General features: G+C 49.2%; 1 pseudogene; it reads left to right on the top strand.

Annotated features, from left to right (window-relative positions):
* Nucleotides 1-16,947: 16,947 nt before the first annotated feature.
* The window catches only part of LOC125506843 (nuclear poly(A) polymerase 1-like), a 44,501-nt pseudogene continuing 38,979 nt past the window's right edge, over nucleotides 16,948-22,469 (top strand).

Genomic DNA, 22,469 nt, shown 5'->3' with positions numbered 1-22,469 from the left:
TTTCGTCTTCGTTCATCGGTAACTTTACTTGGAGCTATATTTTTATTTACCACATGATATGTGTTTTGCTTGGAGCGTCAATTTATTTTGTTAGGATTTTCTTTCTGTTATTTAGAACAATGTTTTGCATCTTTTATTTCAATAAAAGTGGCATTGATAGCCTTTACTATGCCTATGTTACAAGTATACATGTTGCTGTTTGAAAATAGAAAGTTTACCGCTGTTGCAATAATCCCCTAGAAAAGTCCGAATGTGATAAAATGTTGAATTTTTTTGCATATTAAGCTCTGATAAATTTACTACAGTGGTAATTTTATTTCATAATTTTTGGAGCTATGGAAGTATGGATGTTGCAGCATTCTTTACAGACTATCCTGTTTAGGCAGATTGCTGTTATGTTTGCATATGTTTGCTTTTTTAATGATTCTATTTGAGGATAGGACTATTAACTATGCAGAGCCATTTAGTATGCATTGTTGAATAATAATTTTAGTGATTTGCTACAGTAGAGTATGATAAGGTTTTTGCAATGGTTTATACTAACTTATCTCACGAGTCCTTGTTGAGTTTTGTGTGGATGAAGCTTTTGAGATTTAGGGAGACCGTGATATGAGAGGAATTAAGGAGACACGAAAGCTCAAGCTTGGGGATGACCAAGTCACCCCAAGATAATATTTCGAGAAGTCTCAAGCATCTAAGCTTGGGGATGCCTCGGTTGGCATCCCACCTTTCTTCTTCAACAACTATCGGTTAGTTTCGGTTGATCCTAAGTTTTTGCTTTTCCACATGATGTTTGCTATTCTTAGATGTCATTTTATTTTTCTTTGCTTGCTCTTTGAATAGAATACCAAGATCTGAAATTATTAAATGTTAGAGAGTCTTCACATAGTTGCATAATCATTCGACTACTCATTGATCTTCACTTATATCTTTCGGAGTAGTTTGTCGTTTGCTCTAGTGCTTCACTTATATATTTTAGAGCATGGTGGTAGTTTTATTTTGAAGAAATAGATGAACTCTGATGCTTCACTTATATTATTTTGAGAGTCTTAAATAGCATGGTAATTTTCTTAAATAATCCCAATATGCTAGGTATTCAAGATTATTAAAAACTTTCTTATGAGTGTTTTGAATACTAAGAGAAGTTTGATGCTTGATGATTGTTTTGAGATATGGAGGTAATAATATCAAAGTCGTTCTAGTTGAGTAGTTGTGAATTTGAGAAATGCTTGTGTTGAAGTTTGCAAGTCCCGTAGCATGCACGTATGGTAAACATTGTGTAACAAATTTGAAACATGAGGTGTTATTTGATTGTCCTCCTTATGAGTGGCGGCCGGGGACGAGCGATGGTCTTTTCCTACCAATCTATCCCCCTAGGAGCATGCGCGTAGTACCGAGGTTTTTGATGACTTGTATATTTTTGCAATAAGTATGTGAGTTCTTTATGACTAATGTTGAGTCCATGGATTATACGCACTCTCACCCTTCCATCCTTGCTAGCCTCTTCGGTATCGTGCATTGCCCTTTCTCACATAGTGAGTTGGTGCAAACTTCGCCGGTGCATCCAAACCCCGTGATATGATACACTCTATCACACATAAACCTCCTTATATCTTCCTCAAAACAGCCACCATACATACCTATTATGGCATTTCCATAGCCATTCCGAGATATATTGCCATGCAACTTTCCACCATTCCATTTATCATGACACATTCATCATTGTCATATTGCTTTGCATGATCATGTAGTTGACATCGTATTTGTGGCAAAGCCACCGTTCATAATTCTTTCATAAATGTCACTCTTGATTCATTGACCATCCCGGTACACTGCCGGAGGCATTCATATAGAGTCATATTTTGTTCTAGTATCGAGTTGTAATCATTGAGTTGTAAATAAATAGAAGTGTGATGATCATCATTATTAGAGCATTGTCCCAAGTGAGGAATAAAAAAAAGAGAAAGGCCATAAAAAAGAGAAGGCAAAAAAAGAGAAAGGCCATAAAAAAAGAAAAGGCCCCAAAAATGAGAGAAAAAGAGAGAAGGGACAATGTTACTATCCTTTTACCACACTTGTGCTTCAAAGTAGCACCATGATCTTCATAGTAGAGAGTCTCTCATGTTATCACTTTCATATACTAGTGGGAATTTTTCATTATAGAACTTGGCTTGTATATTCCAACAATGGGCCTCCTCAAGTGCCCTAGGTCTTCATGAGCAAGCAAGTTGGATGCACACCCACTTAGTTTCTTTTGTTGAGCTTTCATACATTTATAGCTCTAGTGCATCCGTTGCATGGCAATCCCTACTCCTTGCATTAACATCAATCAATGGGAATCTCCATAGCCCATTGATTAGCCTCGTTGATGTGAGACTTTCTCCTTTTTGTCTTCTACACATAACCCCCCTCATTATATTCTATTCCACCCATAGTGCTATATCCATGGCTCGCGCTCATGTATTGCGTGAAAGTTTATAGGTTTGAGATTACTAAAGTATGAAACAATTGCTCGGCTTGTCATCGGGGTTGTGCATGATGAGAGCATTCTTGTGTGACGAAAATGAAACATGACTAAACTATATGATTTTGTAGGGATGAACTTTCTTTGGCCATGTTATTTTGAGAAGACATAATTGCTTAGTTAGTATGCTTGAAGTATTATTATTTTTATGTCAATATGAACTTTTGTCTTGAATCTTTCGGATCTGAATATTCATATCACAAGTAAGAAGAATTACATTGAAATTATACCAAGTAGCACTCCGCATCAAAAATTCTGTTTTTATCATTTACCTACTCGAGGACGAGCAGGAATTAAGTTTGGGGATGCTGATACGTCTCCAACGTATCTATAATTTTTGATTGCTCCATGCTATATTATCTACTATTTTGGGCAATATTGGGCTTTATTTTCCACTTTTATATTATTTTTGGGACTAACCTATTGACTGGAGGCCCAGCCCAGATTTGTTGTTTTATGCCTATTTCAGTGTTTCGAGGAAAAGGAATATCAAACGGGGTCAAAACGGAGATTAGATCTGGAGTTCCGCCGCCGCAAGCCTCTGTAGCCACCAAAAGTCAATCGGGACCCTGTTCCGGCACCCTACCGGAGGGGGGAACCCTCACCGGTGGCCATCTTCATCATCCCGACGCTCTCCGTGATGAGGAGGGAGTAGTTCACCCTCGGGGCTGAGGGTATGTACCACTAGCTATGTGTTTGATCTCTCTCTCTCTCGTGTTCTTGATTTGGCACGATCTTGATGTATCGCGAGCTTTGCTATTATAGTTGGATCTTATGTTTCTCCTCCCCCTCTTCTCTCTTGTAATGAATCGAGTTTCCCCTTTGAAGTAATCTTATCAGATTGAGTCTTTAAAGATTTGAGAACACTTGATGTATGTCTTGCCGTGGATATCTGTGGTGACAATGGGATATCATGTGATTCACTTGATGTATGTTTTGGTGATCAACTTGTGGGTTCCGCCCATGAACCTATGCATAGGGGTTGGCACACGGTTTCGTCGTGATTCTCCGGTAGGAACTTTGGGGCACTCTTTAAGGTTCTATGTGTTGGTTGAATAGATGAATCTGAGATTGTGTGATGCATATCGTATAATCATACGCACGGATACTTGAGGTGACATTGGAGTATCAAGGTGACATTAGGGTTTTGGTTGATTTGTGTCTTAAGGTGTTATTCTAGTACGAACTCTAGGGTTGTTTGTGACACTTATAGGAATAGCCCAACGGATTGATTGGAAAGAATAACTTTGAGGTGGTATCGTACCCTACCATAATCTCTTCGTTCGTTCTCCGCAATTAGTGACTTTGGAGTGACTCTTTGTTGCATGTTGAGGGATAGTTTTATGATCCAATTATGTTATTATTGTTGAGAGGACTTACACTAGTGAAAGTATGAACCCTATGCCTTATTTCCACATATTGCAATACCGTTTACGCTCACTTTTATCATTAGTTACCTTGCTGTTTTTATAATTTCAGATTACAAATACTATTATCTACTATCCATATTGCACTTGTATCACCATATCTTCGCCGAACTAGTGCACCTATACAATTTACCATTGTATTGGGTGTGTTGGGGACACAAGAGACTCTTTGTTATTTGGTTGCAGGGTTGCTTGAGAGAGACCATCTTCATCCTACACCTCCTACGGATTGATAAACCTTAGGTCATCCACTTGAGGGAAATTTGCTACTGTCCTACAAACCTCTGCACTTGGAGGCCCAACAACATCTACAAGAAGAAGGTTGTGTAGTAGACATCAGCGCCCGATGTCCTTTCTTCATGAGCCCCCTGGGGCACATCCGGCTTGCCCCGCATTCCTCCTATGATCATAGAGGGTGAATGGTTGAAGTCTGCCTTTAGCTCCTCCTCCGTGGGTAGACCGACGACCGGCTGGATTCCCAGAGGGGTCCATTCGGCGATGGCTAGGGCGCCAGCCCCCAGCCCTGCGCTGGGAGGGGGCATGCCGCCTCGGGGCCCTCCGCATACTCCGGTGGAAGAGCGTGATGCGGAAGACGTGCTCAGGCGCGCTCGGGAGCGTCGCGCCCTTCGCCAAGAGTTCCTCCAGGGGGCGGCGGACGCGGTGAGCCGGATCAGGGCATAGCTTGCTGGCGAGGATGCGTGCCTCGAGGCCAAAGGTTTGCGCCTTGCTGAGGAGAGGCGCAAACTGAAGGTAGACGTCGCCCTCGCGCGTCACCAACGTGATCTTGACAACGCGAAGGCTGAAGCGTCGCTGGTGGCTTCGCGGGAGGCCTGCTCCCAGGTCGTCGAGGAGGCTCGGGAAGGAGACCGTCGGCGCAGAGATGCGGAGGAGCGCGCATGGGAGCTCCAAGCCTGGAGCAACTCCCTGGAGCAGCAAGTGGAACTGCGCCAGGCGGCCCTTGAGTCGCTGAAGGGGGCCTCCGTCGACCAGGCGGAACTGCTGAAGCGCGAGGAGGCACTGACGCTGGAGGCCGCCGAGCACAACCTTGACCTTGAGCGGTTGGAGACAAGGGAGCGCCTGGTGGCCCAGGCGGAGGATGACGTTGCTGCGCGCGAAGTCCGGGCCCAGGAAGAGGTCGACCGCCGCGTGGCGGAAGCTCGCTCGGCTTTTGAGCACGAATACGAAGCGAGGTTGGGGCTGATCAGGGCCGAGGCTGAGGGTAGGACTATGGCCCTCAGGGCCAAACTGGATGAAGTGACGCGGCGTGCGGACTCATCCGCAGCTGCCCTTGGCACAGTGCAGGTGGAGCTGGCCTCTTCCCGGGCTAAGCTGCTTCTTCTCCAACAGAGGGTTGATGACGCCGAGGCCGTCGCGCGGCGGAATGAGGACGAGATCCGTCGGCGGCGGGTTCTAGAACACGTGCATGCCCCCATGCTTCGAACGCTCAGGGAGAGGGCCAACACAGCTTTGGGCAACATTGCGAGGCTGCCGCTAAGGAGCCGCATGAGGCCAGCTACGCCGGCAACCTCCAGTTTTTCACCGATGTGGTGACGCTTCTGGAGAACCGCTCTGAGAGGTCCCGTTGGCTTGTCGAAGAGAGGAGCCGAGCCTTGCTCGGGCGTGCCTTCTCCCGCGTCTTCAGCTATCTGCAGGACAGGGACCCCCACTTCGACTTCGACGCTGCCATTGCACCCATGCCCATACCCGTCCGAGGCGACCTGGCGCAATGGGTGGAGGACAACGTGGACGCCCTCGTCAGGGCCTTTGCATCTGATGACGACGGCGTGATCGTGGCCGCCGATGAAGGCGGCGTTGTGGACGAGCCTGGCGCTGTCGGAGGTGTTGGCGGTGGAGGCGACGATGTCAGCGACGCCAGTGATGCCTCCGGGGGTGCCCCAGAAGACACGGTGAGTGATATGTCCGACTGACCGTATGTCGCTACTGTTTACCCTGCACGAAGAAGGTTCGGGCTCGGCCCTGAAGAATGTAAGAGCATTTTGGGAGGGGAGGCCCCTCATGTAAAGGTTTGCGATCAGTATCTTGGTAAACATAACGTTGCGTGTGAACTTAGCTGCTAGCCCGGTGATGGGTCAGCCGACTTATTTTCCTTTCGACTCCGACGAGTTTCGAGCGGGCCTGCGGGGGCCGCCGCGCCTCGGGTGTCTTCTGATTATCCTGTTGATCCTGTGATGAGAACCTCCGGAGAGGGTGCGGTGACGAGGGGCTCGCGAGGGGGGGCAGCCAACGCTAACTTTGGACGCAAAGCCGAAATCGGAACATGAGAGATTGCTCGAACAAGACTAAACACCCCTTCCTCAAACACACGCAAGTCTCGAGCTCAAATCCAACGTAAATCCAAACCGAAGAAACTTGTCAACAAGGAAGAAGCGAAAAGCAAAAGGCCGCGTCTGGCACCTAGTCTAGTCTTCGACGTCTTCTCACCAACGCGGAGCTAAGTGCTGCCACTGGGCGTGGGAGGGAGCCCCCGAGGCCCGAGGGCGGATCTCCGGAGACTCCGGGGCGTGTACATCCCCACTCATTATTACGTGAGAGTGTCACGGGCGGCGAGCTTCACAGGCACTGGGTCTTCTTCACAGGTACCAGCCTTGCTTCATATCGCCTGACAAGGGCCCCGCGTTGCGCCACACTCTACCGCCATTGACGGTGGCCGGAGACCAAGGACGACACCAATGGGGTAGAGCGGTCGACAGCGGTTCCTCCGACGACCACGGGTCCTCTGCCGGGGGCAGGCCCTAGGGCACCTCCTCGGCAGAGGGCCTACCTCCTGAGAGCGCCTTGCTCCGACTGCCGCGGGGGCGAACCCGGATCTCGGCCCCTCTCATGCAGCCCCCTGCGCCCTCCTCCTGAGGGATAGGAGGTTGCAGCATTGGGGCAGCCATCTGCTGCGGCGACCTATATCTCATGCGACCCATTGTTAGCATAAGCTTGCTCCCGAGGAATGAGTGGTACCCGATAGTTGCTGCCGCCAGTGCGGTTGTCGAGGCTCTCTTGGGGTTCCTGAAAGAGCTCAACTTCTGGCGCCTCCTCGCCCCAGCCTGGCCCGAGGAATGAGCCATGATCTTCTTCCAGCGCGCACCCCTGATCCACCATGCGGGGCACATAAGCTTCTGGGTCCACCGCCTCGTGGGCCTCGCCGTAGCGCCCCGCATGCCACGCAGTCTGGCTTGGAGCGTCGTCTTGGGGGTGATGGTGCGGCGGTCCGCAGAAGCCAGAGGCCATGGCGTGCACCCCTTCGCTGGCCGGAGGTGGGGCCGGCGCGACTTGTCGCCTGGTGCCGACGGAGGCGTTGGCGCTGAACAGGCCCTGGAGTCCGCTTGAAGTTGCGTGAACACGTATAATGCCGCCATACGGCCCGCCCTAGACCTGGGGCGGCAGCTGGACGCGGAAGGGAGGTGATCCTGAGGCGGCGGCGTCCAGGAGCTTGGCTACTCGCTCCAACAACACGTCGCGGCCGCCGGCACCGTAGCAGCTCTCGGGCCACCGTGAGCGCGGCCCTGGAGTTCGCCTGTTCCCGTCGGGTGTGCGGCGCTGTGGCCGCGGCATGGTTTGAGGCCCTTGCTGTGGCCCGCACCTGCCGTGGTGTGAGGGCAGGCGGCGTCTGGCCGCGTCGCCCGCGCCCCGCAGGGCCCTACGGAGCACGCGCTGCCTGAGGCGCAAGGTTGAGGTTGCCCCGAGCCGGCGACATGGCGTGGGCGGGCCACGCCGGCCAGTGGTTGGCGTTGGCAGCCGGGTCGCTCGACATCTGAACGGCGGGGCGACGGAACGCAATGCGGAGGAAGAAGGATTCCAGCGCACCCCTACCTGGCGCGCCAAATGTCGGATTTCGAGTTCCGGCAGACCCTTAAGGTTCGAACTCTGGTGTGCGCATGGAGATCATTCCCCTACCGACTCACGCTTCTATGGCTCGCAAGAAATCTAGGCTAGAGAGAAGAACACACAAGGGACACGAGGTTTATACTGGTTCGGGCCACCGATATGGTGTAATACCCTACTCCAGTGTGTGGTGTAGTGGATTGCCTCAGGGGCTGATGATGAACAATACAGGGGAAGAACGGCTTTGCGAGAGGTGTTCTTAAGCTGGTGCAGTGTGTTCTACTTGGTCCGGACCTTTCTCTCTTTCTTTCTCTTCTCTCTTTCTTTCTCTCTGGACCTCTCTCTTCTTCTTTCTCCTCTCTCTTTCTTCTTTCGGGTGCTAGTCCTATTTATAGAGGCCCTGGTCCTCTTTCCAAAAAATGAGCGGGAAGGGCGCCAACAATTGGCCATTTTGAAGGGGAACATCTAGTACAAGTTATCCTGACCAAAGGTGGTCTTCGGCTGCCAAAAGCACTGGTGACAACGCCGTCTTGGGCTCCACGGTGACCTCCGTCCTACCACTCTGCTGGTCTTGGTCTCGTTGCACCGAAATGGTAACCTTTGCTCGATGCCTTGGTCTGTGCTTGCTCCCTTTGCACCGAAGGGGAAATAAGGACACTGCGCAGGCCGGCGCCCGCCTAATCTCGATCGTCATCGCTTGCGTCATGGGCTCCTCGTGAGGCACCCCTGCCTTGATCTCTCCGCCTCCTCGCGAGCCTGCCTGATGAGGCTGCTCCTGAGGAAGCCTCCTGTCGTCCGCCCCGCAAGGCTTGGCCCCTTGCAAGGGTCTTGAGCTTGAGCTGATGAAGCTGGGTCGCACTGGGCCCCCACTCGAGCCACGCCGCAGGCCGCAGGCAGGCAAGTCTGGGGACCCCCGTTCCCAGAACGCCGATAAGCTCCAGTGACCATACGATGTCCATCTAACGGCCGTAGTGCTTCTTCAACCTCTGGTCTTCTTGGTCCAGCCGCCCAAACCAGCGCCGGTCATGCCTCGTGCTTCTTCAATCTCTGCTCTTCCTGCTCCAGCCGCTCAAACAAGCGCGGGAGGGACTGCTTGCTCCCTCCTTCCCGCGGCCGGCTCTGCTGCCGCGCAAGCCCCACCGCCCCACCATACTCCCATCGCTGGCCTAGCCATCCCTCTACTCACCCACACCTGCTGTTATTCTCCGGCAACGGCAGATGAACCAGTAAACCCTCGTACAGTCGTACTCCCCTCCGTGTGTGAAACAACTGCCGAGTCTTCCCTGCCTCCGTGTCGTTCCCTTCCTAGGTCTCGCCGTCGTCCACCGCCCTAGTGCTCTCGGCGTGGCATGGTCAACATGGTCAACGACCGACATGCATCTGAAGTGGACTGTACGTGGAGAGGCCGACAGCTGGGTCCATGGCCGCACGCAAGGAAATGCCTCCTTATTACGCGCAAAATAATGATTCCTCCACCTGACATCAGGGACCCACCGAAAGGGCCTCTGTATTTCGTGAAAAAATGTTACCGTCGCTGACAGCTCGGACTCACCAGCTATATCTTCGCACGCAAGGAAGTGCCTCCTTATTACGCACAAAAAAAATGAATACTCCCCCTGTTAGCTAGGACCCAGTATAGTGGCAAACTGACTTGTGGGCCTACTAAGTTGACGGGGACGGAGGGCTTTGTCAACTTAGTCAATATGCACGATTCTAGCTCTAGTGACCGTACGATGTCCATCCAACGGACGTAGTGCTTCTTCAACCTCTGGTCTTCTTGCTCCAACCGCCCAAACCAGTGCCGGTCGTGCCTCGTGCTCCTGCCTCCCGTGGCCGGCTGCGATGCGGCGGAGGCCTCACCGGCCCCCTACTACTCCCACCGCTGGCCAGGCCATCCCTCTACTCACCCATACCCCCTGTTATTCTGCGGCGACGGCAGCCTCACACCGCAGCGAACCAGTGAACCCTCGTACTCCTCTACGCGTGGGCATCCACTGCCGCGTCTTCCCCGGCTCCGCGTCATCCCCTTCCTAGGCCTCGCCATCGTCCACCGCCCTGGTGCTCTCGGCGCGGCATGGTCAACGTGGTTAAGGAACGGCTTCCATCGGACGTGGACTGTACGTGGAGAGGCTGACAACTGGGTCCACGGCCGCAGCAAGGAAGTGCCTCCTTATTACGTGCAAAATAATTATTCCTCCACCTGACAGCGGGGACCAACCGGACAGGCCACCGTATTTCGCGAAAAAAACGTTTCCCCCCTGACTGCTGGGACCCACTAGCTACACCTTCGCACGCAAGGAAGTGCGTCCGGGAAAAAAACAAAACGATTCGCCCCCCTGATTGCTGGGACCCCACCAGCTACATCTTCGCATGCAAGGAAGTTCCTGACAGTCCGGACCCACCTGGTCGAAGCATACTAGCGTTGTCATTCTGGTCGCGAACGTGCACGTACATACTGGTCGATGTAGAGGAGCGCACGTGTCGTAGTAGAGGCGCGCACGTGTTGTAGTGGAGGCGCGCACGTAGCATGTACACGTACGTACAGCGGCCAGGGTGCAAGAAAGAATATACGGCCACATATGTGTACATACGGGCGGGGTCTCGAACGCCTACTCGCGCATACGTACGGCCAGGGCTCGTGTACATGGCTGGGTCGGAATGGAGAAACAGTGTCGTCGTCGTGTTCACGGGGAGGCAACGGAATGCGTCGTGTTCATCGGGAGGCGACGGAATGTGTCGTGTTCATGGGGAGGCAACGAAATGTGTCATGTTCATCGGGAGGCAACGGAACACGTGGGAGCCAACCGGCTGGGTCGAAACGGAATGCGTGGTCGTGTTCATCGGAAGGGTTTGGACGGAACAAGCGATGGAAACGAGGCCTGGCGTACCACAGAATGGAGGAAACGGACCTCCTATGGTCGAAATGGGGGTCCTGTTGATCGGGAGGGGTGTGGCGTACCGCAAAATGGAGGAAACGGACCTCCTACGGTCGAAACGGGGGTCATGTTGATCGGGAGGGGTGTGGCATACCGCAAAACGGACGAAACGGACCTCCTACAGTCGAAACAGGGGTCCTGTTCATCGGGAGGGGTGTGGCGTACCGCAAAACGGGACTCCACGGGATACTGTTCATCTCCACCGTCGACCTCCTCCAGCCTCCACGGGCTACCGTCGACCTCCTCCAGCCTCCACGGGCTACCGTCGACCTCCTCCAGCCTCCACGGGCTCCTGTTCACCCAGCCTCCACCGCGCGCTACTCCACCGGCTACTATTCAACCACCCCTCCATGGGCACCCCTCCACCGTCTACTGTTCATCCAGCCCTCCACACCACGGGGTCCTGTTCAACCACCCCTCCACGGGCACCCCTCCACCGTCTACTGTTCATCCAGCCCTCCACACCACGGGGTCCTATTCATCCAGAGGCAACGCCACCGCTCACTGTTCATCCAAACCCCCCTCCCTGCAACGCTCACTGTTCATCCAATCGGTCGGCTTCAGTTAGCAGCAGTAGCGAAGGAATCGCTCGATCGGGTTCAGTTAACAGTCATCGATCGATCGCTCAGTTTCAGTAACGCGTAGCCTGCAGTGCAATCGCTCGGGTTCAGTTAGAGCCCAACGCCTCGCTCGAGTTCAGTTAGAGCCAACGCCTCGCACACACGTACGTACGTGTATGAGAGAAACGAGCATCGCTCGGCCCCCGACCTTCCACCGTAACCGGGAACTCCCCAAAATTTTCCTCGCCCTCGCTTCTACCATGGTTTTTTCCGTCATGGACGACCCAAAGAATGTCATGCAGCCACGTCTCCGGCCCGCCCAGGACGAAAAGCCCATTTTCTATCATGATTTTTTGTCACAGAAGTATGATCCCACCACATCTATGATGATACCGGGTTTTGTCACAATTATCGTCATAGAAGTGTCATATGTATGACAGAAAAAAAATTCGTTCGGCCCAAAATGTCACGGACGTGTCTTTTTTTTGTAGTGATTACATCGAATAGATCTCCAAGAACATCGAGGAGAACTTTGTATTGAGAACCAAAGAGAGAGAAGAAGCCATCTAGCTAATAAGTATGGACCCGAAGGTCTGTGGTAAACTACTCACACATCATCAGAGAGGCTATGGTGTTGATGTAGAAGCCCTCTGTGATTGATTCCCCCTCCGACAGATCGCCGAAAAAGGCCCGAGATGGGATCTCACGGGTACAGAAGGTTGCGGCGGTGGAAAAGTGGTTCCGTGGCTCCCCTGGATGTTTTTAGGGTATAAGAGTATATATAGGCGAAAGAAGTACGTCGGTGGAGCTACGAGGGGCCCACGAGGGTGGGGGCGTGCCTACCCCCTGTGCGCGCCCTCCTGCCTCGTGGCCGCCTCGTTGCGTCTCTGACTTCCACTCCAAGTCTCCTGCATTGCGTTTGTTCCAAGAAAGATCCTTGTGAAGGTTTCGTTCTGTTTGGATTCTGCTTGATATTCCTTTTCTACGAAACACTGAAATAGGCAAAAAAAACAGAAACTGGCACTAGGCCTCCGGTTAATAGGTTAGTCCCAAAAATAATATAAAAGAGCATATTAAAGTCCATTAAACATCCAAAACAGGTAATATAATAGCATGTAACAATCAAAAATTATAGATACGTTGGAGACGTATCACTCGTCAAGCCGAAGATGGAGCCGGGCCTCGCCGCCGTGAAGAGCGAGCATGATGACGCGCTCGACGACGAGGCCGCCATGAAGTGGTCGCGGAAGGATTGGGCCCGGCTCAAGATGGAGCACCAGCGCCGTGCCCTGGAGGAGATCCCCGCACGCCGCCATGGCCACGACGAGGGAGGCGTCATCGTGCTCAAGGACAACGACGATGACGCACCGCCACCGGCCAAACCAGTCCGCCAGGGTGACCCCGGGCAAGGCTCTGGCAGGGACGGCCGTGTGAAGAAGGAGAAGGAGGAGTACGACGACGGCGACGGCGACTACACCGCGTTCAGCAAGTTCTTCGGCCTGTAGGCGTGGCAGCAGCCCTTTGTTTTCCTTTTTAGTAGATTTTATTTTTTCTATATGTAAAAAACTGTGAAACGCCTAAATATCATCAAATATATGTCGTGTTTGCTGAATTTTGGCCAAATGTCTTTTTAATTTTTTTTACAAAAAGGGCGTCTGGGGCGGCGGCTAGAAACCCGATCGCCCCCATGATGAAAATATCGTCGGTTCTCCCCCAAGCTACGCTTTTTCTAGCCCCTGGGGGGCGAACGGCTGGAGATGCTCTTAGCACGATTGGGACATGAAATATAGTCACATCAATAGCATGTACATCAAGGAGTAGGACGTTTTGGTGCCCAGGCTTATTTGCACCTGGTTAGAAAAGAATTCATAAAAAATTCAAAAATTTCCAATTTTTTTTGTACGGTAGACAATTTATTGCATGAGGCCCGCTCCAAATTTTAAATCATTTGAACATGTGAGCAGCTCTCAGCAAAAAATACAAATTGGACCAAAACAGTACATGAACAGTAAACATTTTTACAGACCCTCAATTTGTCTTTTTTGCTGAGGGCTCCTCAGATGTCGAAATGATATGAAAATCGGAGCGAACCTCATGCATCAAATTTTCTACCTCACAATTTTTTTGGAATTTTTAGAATTTTTTGATTTTTTCTAGTTTTTTTTATTTTTTTCGTCAGCGTTGGTGCAGATGAGCTCGGGTGCAGAGATGGATTTTCGGTATATCAAGCATATTGTGCACACAACTATGGGAAGCATGTAATGCATATGATAGATGAGCTCGGGTGCAAAGTTGGATTTTTGGTATATCAAGCATATTGTGCATACAACTATTGGGAGCATGCAATGCATATGATGAATCAAAATCTTCTAACATGTATAAGGAAACTATAGAGGCTTCCTCACGAGCAATAGTATAAGCATGTTGCAAGTAATGAAAGGAGAAATTAAACAACATCTAAAACAATGCATGTCCAAAGCAAGGCGATCATGGCATGGGATATGTGAAGAATCATGCAAATTATGTAAAGGTAAAGGTTGCATAACAATAACATTACAAGATATGCAAATAGCACTAACCAAGATTTTTTTTATATATGCTATATTCACATATCAAGTTGATTTTAATGAAATGGCATAGGCACAATAAGCTTAACGATTTTATATTTGCAATCTCATTCATAGGATATATAAGAAAACAAGTTGAGTTTTTTTTTGCGAAATGTGAATATGGCATAGATTCACATATAAACCGGAGTTGCAAACATAATCTGACGAATGAAATTATCACAAGATGTCCTATCAAATTTGATTCATTGTCCAACTTCAAAAAGAAAAAGTTTGATTCATTGTCCCCTCAAAAGGAAAAAAATGATTCATTTTGTAGAGCTCAAGCAAACTGACCATAAAATCGAACCGAATTCATAGCTTGCCTAGCTCGAACTTTTTTTTGACAGCCCGTACCGACTAACGTCCACCAGCCACCACCGACCCCCGTCCTTTACTGGCTCCTCCTCCCCTCCTAAGGCCAACTCCACCGCGCGACCCCAAACGGACGTCCGTTTTGTCCGGATTCTGTCCGTTTGGGTAGGGATTTGGGGGCGTGTCCGGGCGTGTCCTGGGATGCGGTGGCCGTGTGCCCACCGTGCGGACGCATCCCGGCCGCATCATGTCCGCGTATTATTTCTTTGCAAGTCCTTAACTTTATTTCATCATTCATTTTTGGTACATGGAAAATGCATCATCACATTTTGACTAGTAAAGCAAGACCAAAGAAAATAAGAACAACAAAAATACATTTTAGAAGATAGCCAACTTCCATAACTGCCCCCTTGAGTTGGGTTAGGGCCTTCTCGATGCACTCATTGCTGATCTGTGGAGGAGGCTCGATCTGGCATCCTCCTTTCTTCTTCAAGCCAGAAGTAGATGTTGCTTCCTCAGACCTAGTCTTGTGTCTAGCCTCTAATCTAGCAACAAGTGCACTTGTCTCATTTACAGCCTCTATGCTAGCTAAAAGTGCACGAACATGTACTAAATTTCGCTCTATCAATATATCGATGTACTCTTCTTCTCAATACCAAAACTTGCATCCATTCTACACAACAAAATTTGAAGTTAGCACAACTAGTCAAATCTAGAGCACAAACCGAAGCTAAAAAAAGCGCATACCCCATCGTTTAAGCACTTGATGAACACCCATCCGAGATGTTCCGGCGTTGTAGAGACGTGGCGCACGACCATCCTTGGGCAGTGGTCGCACTTAATGAGTGGCAACGGTGCGCCGGTGAGCTTTTGGGCAAGCACCGAGCCCGGCTGGCCGCCATTCGTGTATCTGCCGGTGGCCCACCGACGATGCAGATCCGAGCGGCTAGAGGAGGAGCCACTGCCTGCATGTGGCCTTGCGGCCCTGCCAGGGCCTTCCGGCGAGGTGCCCGGCCAGTCCATGGCGCGGCCAGGCCTCCCACAACCGGCCGAGCTCAAGACCGACCGGATCCGCCCCAAAACCGGTCGGCGGGTGCGCAAACCAGGTGGCTGTGGTTGGGTAGCTCGGCGGCGCCGAGGGGAAGGGGTTGGGCGAGCTCGCGTCCGAACTGCACGGCTGCAATGGCAGTGGCGGCGGCAGCGAGGGGAAGAGTGGGGAAGAGTGGAGGGGGTGCGGTCGGAGGGAGGGAGGAGGCGGATAGAAAAAGGCCCGTCTTGTACCACCGACGGGCGGGCCAAGGGAGGACACGCACAGACGACCCGCGCGTCCGCGTGGTGTCCGTTTCACCCCAAAAGCGGCGCAAACTTGGGCCGCGGATGGGTCGAAAGCGGACACAAAGCGGACAAAAGTCCGTTTGCTCCCGTGCGCTGGGCCGCCTTTTTTGTCCCTTTTACCCTAAACGAACGGGGACGGACAGGATAGGGTCGCGCGGTGGAGTTGGCCTAAGCCGCCGCCGCCCTGCCGCCGGTACAGGAGCCCAGCAGCGCCTCCCTCCATCGAGCAGCCGCTCCCACCAGCAGCGCCGCCCTCCCTGGAGCAGCCGCTCCTGCCCAGCAACGCCGCCACCCAGAGCTACGCCGGCGACCAGTCCATAGGCAGGTAGCCATCACTCCTTCGTCGTCCTTTCTCCCTCGTTCCTCCCTCTTTCCTCATCCCCCTCCCTCCTTCTCTTGCATCCTCTGTTTGTTCAAATGTCTTTCCTGATTTTTTATTGGGTTGGTACTTGCTGTAGATTTGATATTGTGAGAATATAATGATGATTATTTCTTGATGAGTACTTGTCGCATGATACTTTAAGTACATATTCAAGTTTGCATGTGAATAGGTGTCTATGATAATGCTTGTAGGGCTAAATGCTTACAAATTCTAGTTTAATTTTTTTTATTCAGATGAGCAAATGTTTTGGTTTAAACATGTCAGCAGTGAAATATGCAATGAATTTTATTTTTTTGACATGAAACATGCAATGATTGACGGTATATGAAAAGAAAAAAAATGAAGTTGTTTTATCTGCATCATCTTGACCTGAAATCAAAGCTTAGCAGTAACATGCAATTTGAGAGAGCAGGAGCTTTGTCTTGGGTTATACTGGCCGAAATTGGTTAACACATTATTACTAGTGGTATTGTTGGCCTGATAGACATCCCAGGTCTTGTTTATGATCGGTAATATAGTGGTATTGTTACGCTGTGTTGTTGATTTTAACAGTCAGACCTAAAATATTCCCGTTTAAAGTGATTGTTTCTCCTTTTGCATGTTAGCTATTTGATTTTCAGGTTCCACCTTACATGTTATGCCATGAGAGATATACAACTAACTAATGATTTGATTTGGTGCTCCATATTCATTTTACACTTACTAAAAGTCTAATTCTACCTCTTTGGAACTTGGAGTTGGAACAGGGCATCAACATTGTCAGTTGGAGGGGCTTGGAGCTGCTTCGGCATACACAGTAGAGCCAATAAGAAAGCTATCTGTTGTTCCTAGATTCTATACATATATTTTTTTGTGAATTAAAAAGTAGTTAAACGTATCCCTGTATTGGCGTATTGGCGCTTTTCCACAAATGTCGAATTTATGTATCCGTATCGGTGCAGCTTAGCTCAGCACCCTGCTTTGCTTTATATGCAACTTGTACTATCGACATTTCATCGAAAAATAAAAATAAAAATTTGGGAGCCTCGATGTCGAAGAGCAATCCTGGTTATCTTGGCGTCTCCGAGCCAATCTCGTTAAGCGGGCCGACCGAGAAGGATGTCATTCAGACAGCTGAGGTCGAAAAGGTGCGAGCCTGTGTGGCAGGGGTGTCAGATGGACCAAGAATTTGCAAATTTTTTGCTGCTCTCTTATGTAATATGTTTTGCTGATATATTGTTATATTGGTGTTAACCAGTTTCTTGCTGACGCGGGCTTGTACGAGAGTCAAGAGGAGGCTCTCTCGAGAAGAGGTCTTAGGCAAACTTGACCAGGTTTGAGCATACTTTGCCGATGTGCTTATATTTTGGGTAGGCCGGCTTCAAGATGACTTGCTGTTTGTCCTGGCAGACTGTGAAAACATGGATTAAGAAGGCCACCAGAGTGAGCGGTTATCGCGAGCAGTTTGTGCAAGAAGCAAATGCTAAGAACTTCACATTTGGTTCATACCGCTTTGGGGTAGTCTGTTACGCCGTTTCTTGAGTAGTTCTTATTTCTAAAGAAAGACTCGTTAGTTGTTACAGTGTTTTTATGCTTTTTGCCTATTTTGTATTCCCTCGGTCCGGAATTGATTGTCGCTCAAATGGATGCATCTAGCACTGAAATATGTCTAGATACATCCATTTCAGTGACAACTAATTCCGGACGGAGGTAGTATGTTTTTTCTATCAACGGTGTCCAATGGTCATTTCATTTTCCGTAGGACTACTTCCAGTATCTTCACGATATGCTAGCTGAGATGCCAGAAGTTTCCGAATTACACCCAGTACCAGATGCTCATGTGCCTGTTCTGGTGTTCAAACTTTGTGGGGTGTCTATTGACCTTTTATATGCAAACCTCGCACATGTGGTGATTCCTGACGTAAGTTTCATTTTACAACTTTGTTATTTAAATAATATATCGCTACTGTATGTTATCTTTATCTTGCACTCATTTTAGTAAATGAGTATAGAATGGAAGCATTTGCATCTCAAAAAATGGAAGACTGGAAATGGAGTTTGGCATTTTATTCCCTAGTTTTGTTTGGCTTGCGTATCATTTCATAACATGTTCTTGTGATGTTCGATAGCAATTCCTAATCATGTTAGATGATTCCATTTCAGGATCTTGATCTTTCTCAGGACTCCATACTGCACAATGTTGATGAACAGGCTGTCAGTAGTTTAAATGGATGTCGAGTTACGGATCAAATCTTACGATTGGTCCCAAACATTCCGGTATGTGTCACCTGTTTCTCATGTAAACATGTTATTATTATTCTATGGACTATAACCCTTATTTTTCTTCTCAAATCCAGAGTTTCCGCACAATCTTAAGGTTCATGAGATACTGGGGGAATCGCCGTGGGGTGTACTCAAACGTATGGTTCTTCTTGCTGCAAGAGTATGCTTTAAAGTATGAACGTACGTGCATTATTAGGGAGAGTTATTTACCCAAAATCATCACACTTGGGGCTAGGGTAACCACTTAGTACCACATTGAAGGCAGGGCACAAAAAACCACCGTTTTTGTGCCTAACTAATAACACGCAGCACTGATAGTCGAATAACCTCACGAAAACAGCCAAACTGACTGGTTGGGCCCACATGTAAGGCTGACGTGGCATGCCTATGTGGAAGTTCTGCTTAGATGGACCTAGGTCCCACCTGTCATCCACCCACTGCCTTCTTCCTCATCTCTTCGACAGGTCACGCACACAGGAGCGGGGCAGGGAAGTTGCAGACGAGCTCGCCGGCGGCGGCCAGGAGCGGTGCAGGCCACCATGCTCCCGTAAGAGAAAAAGGAGGCCACCACGCTCCGGTGGTGGAGAGGTGCTCCTCCGCGTCGCACGCCCTACTCGGCCGGAAGAGAAAAAAGGGAGGGCAGGTGCGTGGCTGCGGCGGCCGGGTTGCTGAACAGCGGCGGCGGTCGGAGTTGGCGGCGTGGAGCTCCGCGGTGGTGGCAGAATACGGCGGTGGCGCTCCTGAGTGGGAACAAGGAGGTGGGGTCGCGCGACAGGGGAGCGCACGATGCGGGCGCGGAGTCGCACGGCCTGCTGCCAGCGCTGCTCCCACTCTATGCGTCCCTGCCTCCTTCCTTCGTTCCTTGCCGCGCAGCCATTGACGGCTAAATAAGAAATTTCGGCGCCTCCATCTTGCTGTCCATGCCGAGCGGGGCCGTACGCTGAGCTCGGGCGAGATCCCGCCCCGACCATGTCCGCGTCCACCGGAGGAAGAGCGGCCACTTCTACGACGTGGCCCGTGGACGCGAGCTGGTCTCCCGGAGGAGCTCGCCGGCAGCAGCAAGGAGTGGTGTTGGCCAGGCATTACCGCTGCAATGTCCTCTGTGGCGGCGCCGCCGGCGATGTCCGTGTCCAGTGCTCGCCCACAACCTGTTCGGTCAAATGCCCACAGAGGAAAAGAGAGAGAAATAAAAAAGAATAGGTGAAAAAAATAAACACTTTAGTCATTGACAGGTGGGAGCTAGGTCCAACTCAGCAAAATTTCCACATAGGCATTCCATGTAGCCTTACAGGTGGGCCCAACCAGTCAGTTTGACTGTTTTCGCGAGGTTATCTGACTATCAGTGTTCCGCGTTACGCATTAGGCACATTTCCGGTGGTTTTTTTGTGCCCTGCTTTCAATGTGGTACTAAGTGGTTACCCTAGCCCCAAGTGTGGTGGTTTTGGGTAAATAACTCTATTAGGGAAGAAGAGGAAACTTTATACGAGGAGGCCAACAGAACAAGAGAATACATTATGTTCCATTTGGTTTCAAGCAAGAGCTGACACCAAATGTAACAATATGCTATCTGATTTTCTGCATTTATCTGCCTATAGTGGATCTACCAAACTAGTTTTTATTGTTTTGGGGTCAACTGTTAAAGTAGTACTGTGGTAGTATGGGGCACAAATACAAGTAAAGAAAAGAATATTACAAAAAAGCATTTTCTTAAGCTGTTCAATGATATTTCTAAAATACCGCCGCACATAAAATATGGTTGGGTAAATAAAAACAACTTGCAGCACGGGGAGCCCCCTAGCACCCTGCTAGCCATGTCCAGTGCATGATTGCATGTTTACATTATGTACATTTGCATATCATTATATCAGTATTATGATAAGCATGTGGAATTGATACTCAGATATTCCTTGCATTTCCAGGTTATAGGATTTTTGGGTGGCATAAATTGGGCTATTCTTGTTGCTCGTTTATGTCAATTGTACCCAAATGCATCGCCCAGCATGTTGATATCTCGGTTTTTCAGAGTCTACAGCCAGTGGAAGTGGCCCAACCCTGTTACACTTTGCCATATTGAGGAGGGTCCTCTTGGCCTCCCTGTGTGGGATCCAAGAAGAAACTTTAGAGACAGGGGCCATCAGATGTCTATGATTACACCTGCCTATCCTTGTATGAATTCTAGTTATAACGTATCTACTAATACTAGGTATCTGATGGTCCAAGAATTCACACGAGGATACGAGATCTGCCGGGTATTTATTATTTCAGAATAATTTGTTTATAATTATTCAATGGCGAGATGTTACTGATGTCTACTGTCTAGTATTATATATTGATCTTAAATGTGTGAACTGTATCCTCAGAAAACATTGATCTGAATGTAGAATTTGTAACTAGTTGGGTTGTAATGCTAACCGAAGCACCCCATTTTTGTAACTCAATCTGCAACTGTCTAAATAGTAATTATGAATGTAGGATCTGTATTTGTTATACAGAGATTTATAGTTATGCAAATTCATTTCATTGTAGAGTTATCGAACTTTAATTAATGTATGCAATGCATGTGTTTTGGCTGTCAACTTATACTATATTTGAACAGATTCTTGAGATTATGTGGCTACTCTGTAGCATTTTTTTTTTTTTTTGCATTTATCTTTAGCACTTCTATTTTAAGTTCACAGGTATGGAACCTATTTATGTCTTGCATCAAACTTGATTTGCCCTCGATTATTAACTGTAGGCAATAGATGAAAATAGAGCAACCTGGGATGATTTATTCGAGCCATATCCATTTTTTGAATTATATAGAAATTATTTAGAGGTCGGTATCACAGCGAGAAATGAAGATGACCTCAGGAATTGGAAAGGTTGGGTAGAGTCTCCCCTTCGAACACTTGTATTGAAGGTGAGTAACTGAAAAAAGCTTCCATTTTTCTTAAGTAACATGTGTGCTGCGCTGTCTTTTAATATGTGATTTTGGCTGCTGATGTAGTTTGAGCGATATACGCATGAGATGCTCCTTGCACATCCTCATCCCCGAGATTTCTCAGATGGATCCAGGTCGTTGCATAGCTTTTACTTCATGGGTCTTTGGAGAAAAGAAACTGCCCAACCTCAAGAACCTGAGCAATTTGACATCAGATGAATCGTAAATGAGTTTAAGGTCGCAGTTCTTGCTTATGTACATCGGAGAGAAGGAATGGATATTGTGTTTGAAATATGAGCAATTTACCAAATGATTTTATTAACAGAAATACTAGATAAAGTATGACTAATATAGTAGAGATAAAACAAGTCATGCGTTCTGACAGAGAGAATGTAAATAGCTTCTGCATATATGAATCGTAGCTTATCATATCTATAGCAGACAGTAGAACTAGTTGCATATATGAGGTAGAACCTAACATATTTAGGGCAAGTACTAGTACGAGAAACTGTGGTAGGATATCTAACAGAAAGAAGAACACATACGGGACAGCAGCAGCAGTAGCACTGGACTTGGGGTCGGTGTCCTCGCCAGCAATGTCGTCGAGGAGGTTGTCGACGTCAGGGAAGAAGTCATCGTTGGGGAAGTAGTCGTCGGAGTCCGGGGCGTCCGTGACGAAGGAGTCAGTCAGTAGTCGCACAGAGCGCTCCCCAAAAACCTTATCACCCTTCTCCCGTATAGGACTCAAAGAAGTGCGGTTTCAGAGGCCTACTGTCCCGACCTGCGATGCACGCCGCAAGCCGGGATGAGGAAGACAGCAGCAGCTCAGAGATTAGAACCGGTGGCGAGAGGAAGGAGAAGTTCTGGTGCGTCTCTCTGAGAGGAGCGACCTCCCTTTTATAGGCGCAAGAGAAAGAGGCGAGAGGCTGCGCTGGGAGCTGAAGGGAACGCGGGAGATGAAACGAACAGGCAGCAGCCGAAGGGTGCAGCGTTCGTATTCAATATCCACTACAGCAAAAACTTTCCAGCTCCCGAGTGACCTTTCGTATACCCGTAGTGCGTGGCAAAAATTTAGACATCGGCTCATTCCCGCAACCCGCGTCGCGTCGTGGCGTGGCATGGCGTGGCGTGGCGTGGCAAGGCGGACGGCGGAGGAGGAGCGCGCGTGGATGTCCCTCTTGTTCTCATGCTCATATAAGTGGGGAAAGAATCTCCCTTATAAGGAGGTACAACTCCCACTAAACTAGCAATGTGGGACTAAACTTTAGTAGTATCCCTTACTTTGCACAAATGGGCTAAGTGGGCCTCTAGGATTTATTAGGAATTTCTGAAATAGTTATTAGGCTGCCCCCAATATAGACAAAA

Source organism: Triticum urartu, chromosome 5A (genome assembly GCF_056163025.1).
Source record: "Triticum urartu cultivar PI428250 chromosome 5A, HENAU_Tu73, whole genome shotgun sequence".
Lineage (NCBI taxonomy): Eukaryota > Viridiplantae > Streptophyta > Magnoliopsida > Poales > Poaceae > Triticum > Triticum urartu.
This window is presented reverse-complemented; position numbering and strand designations above follow the sequence as displayed.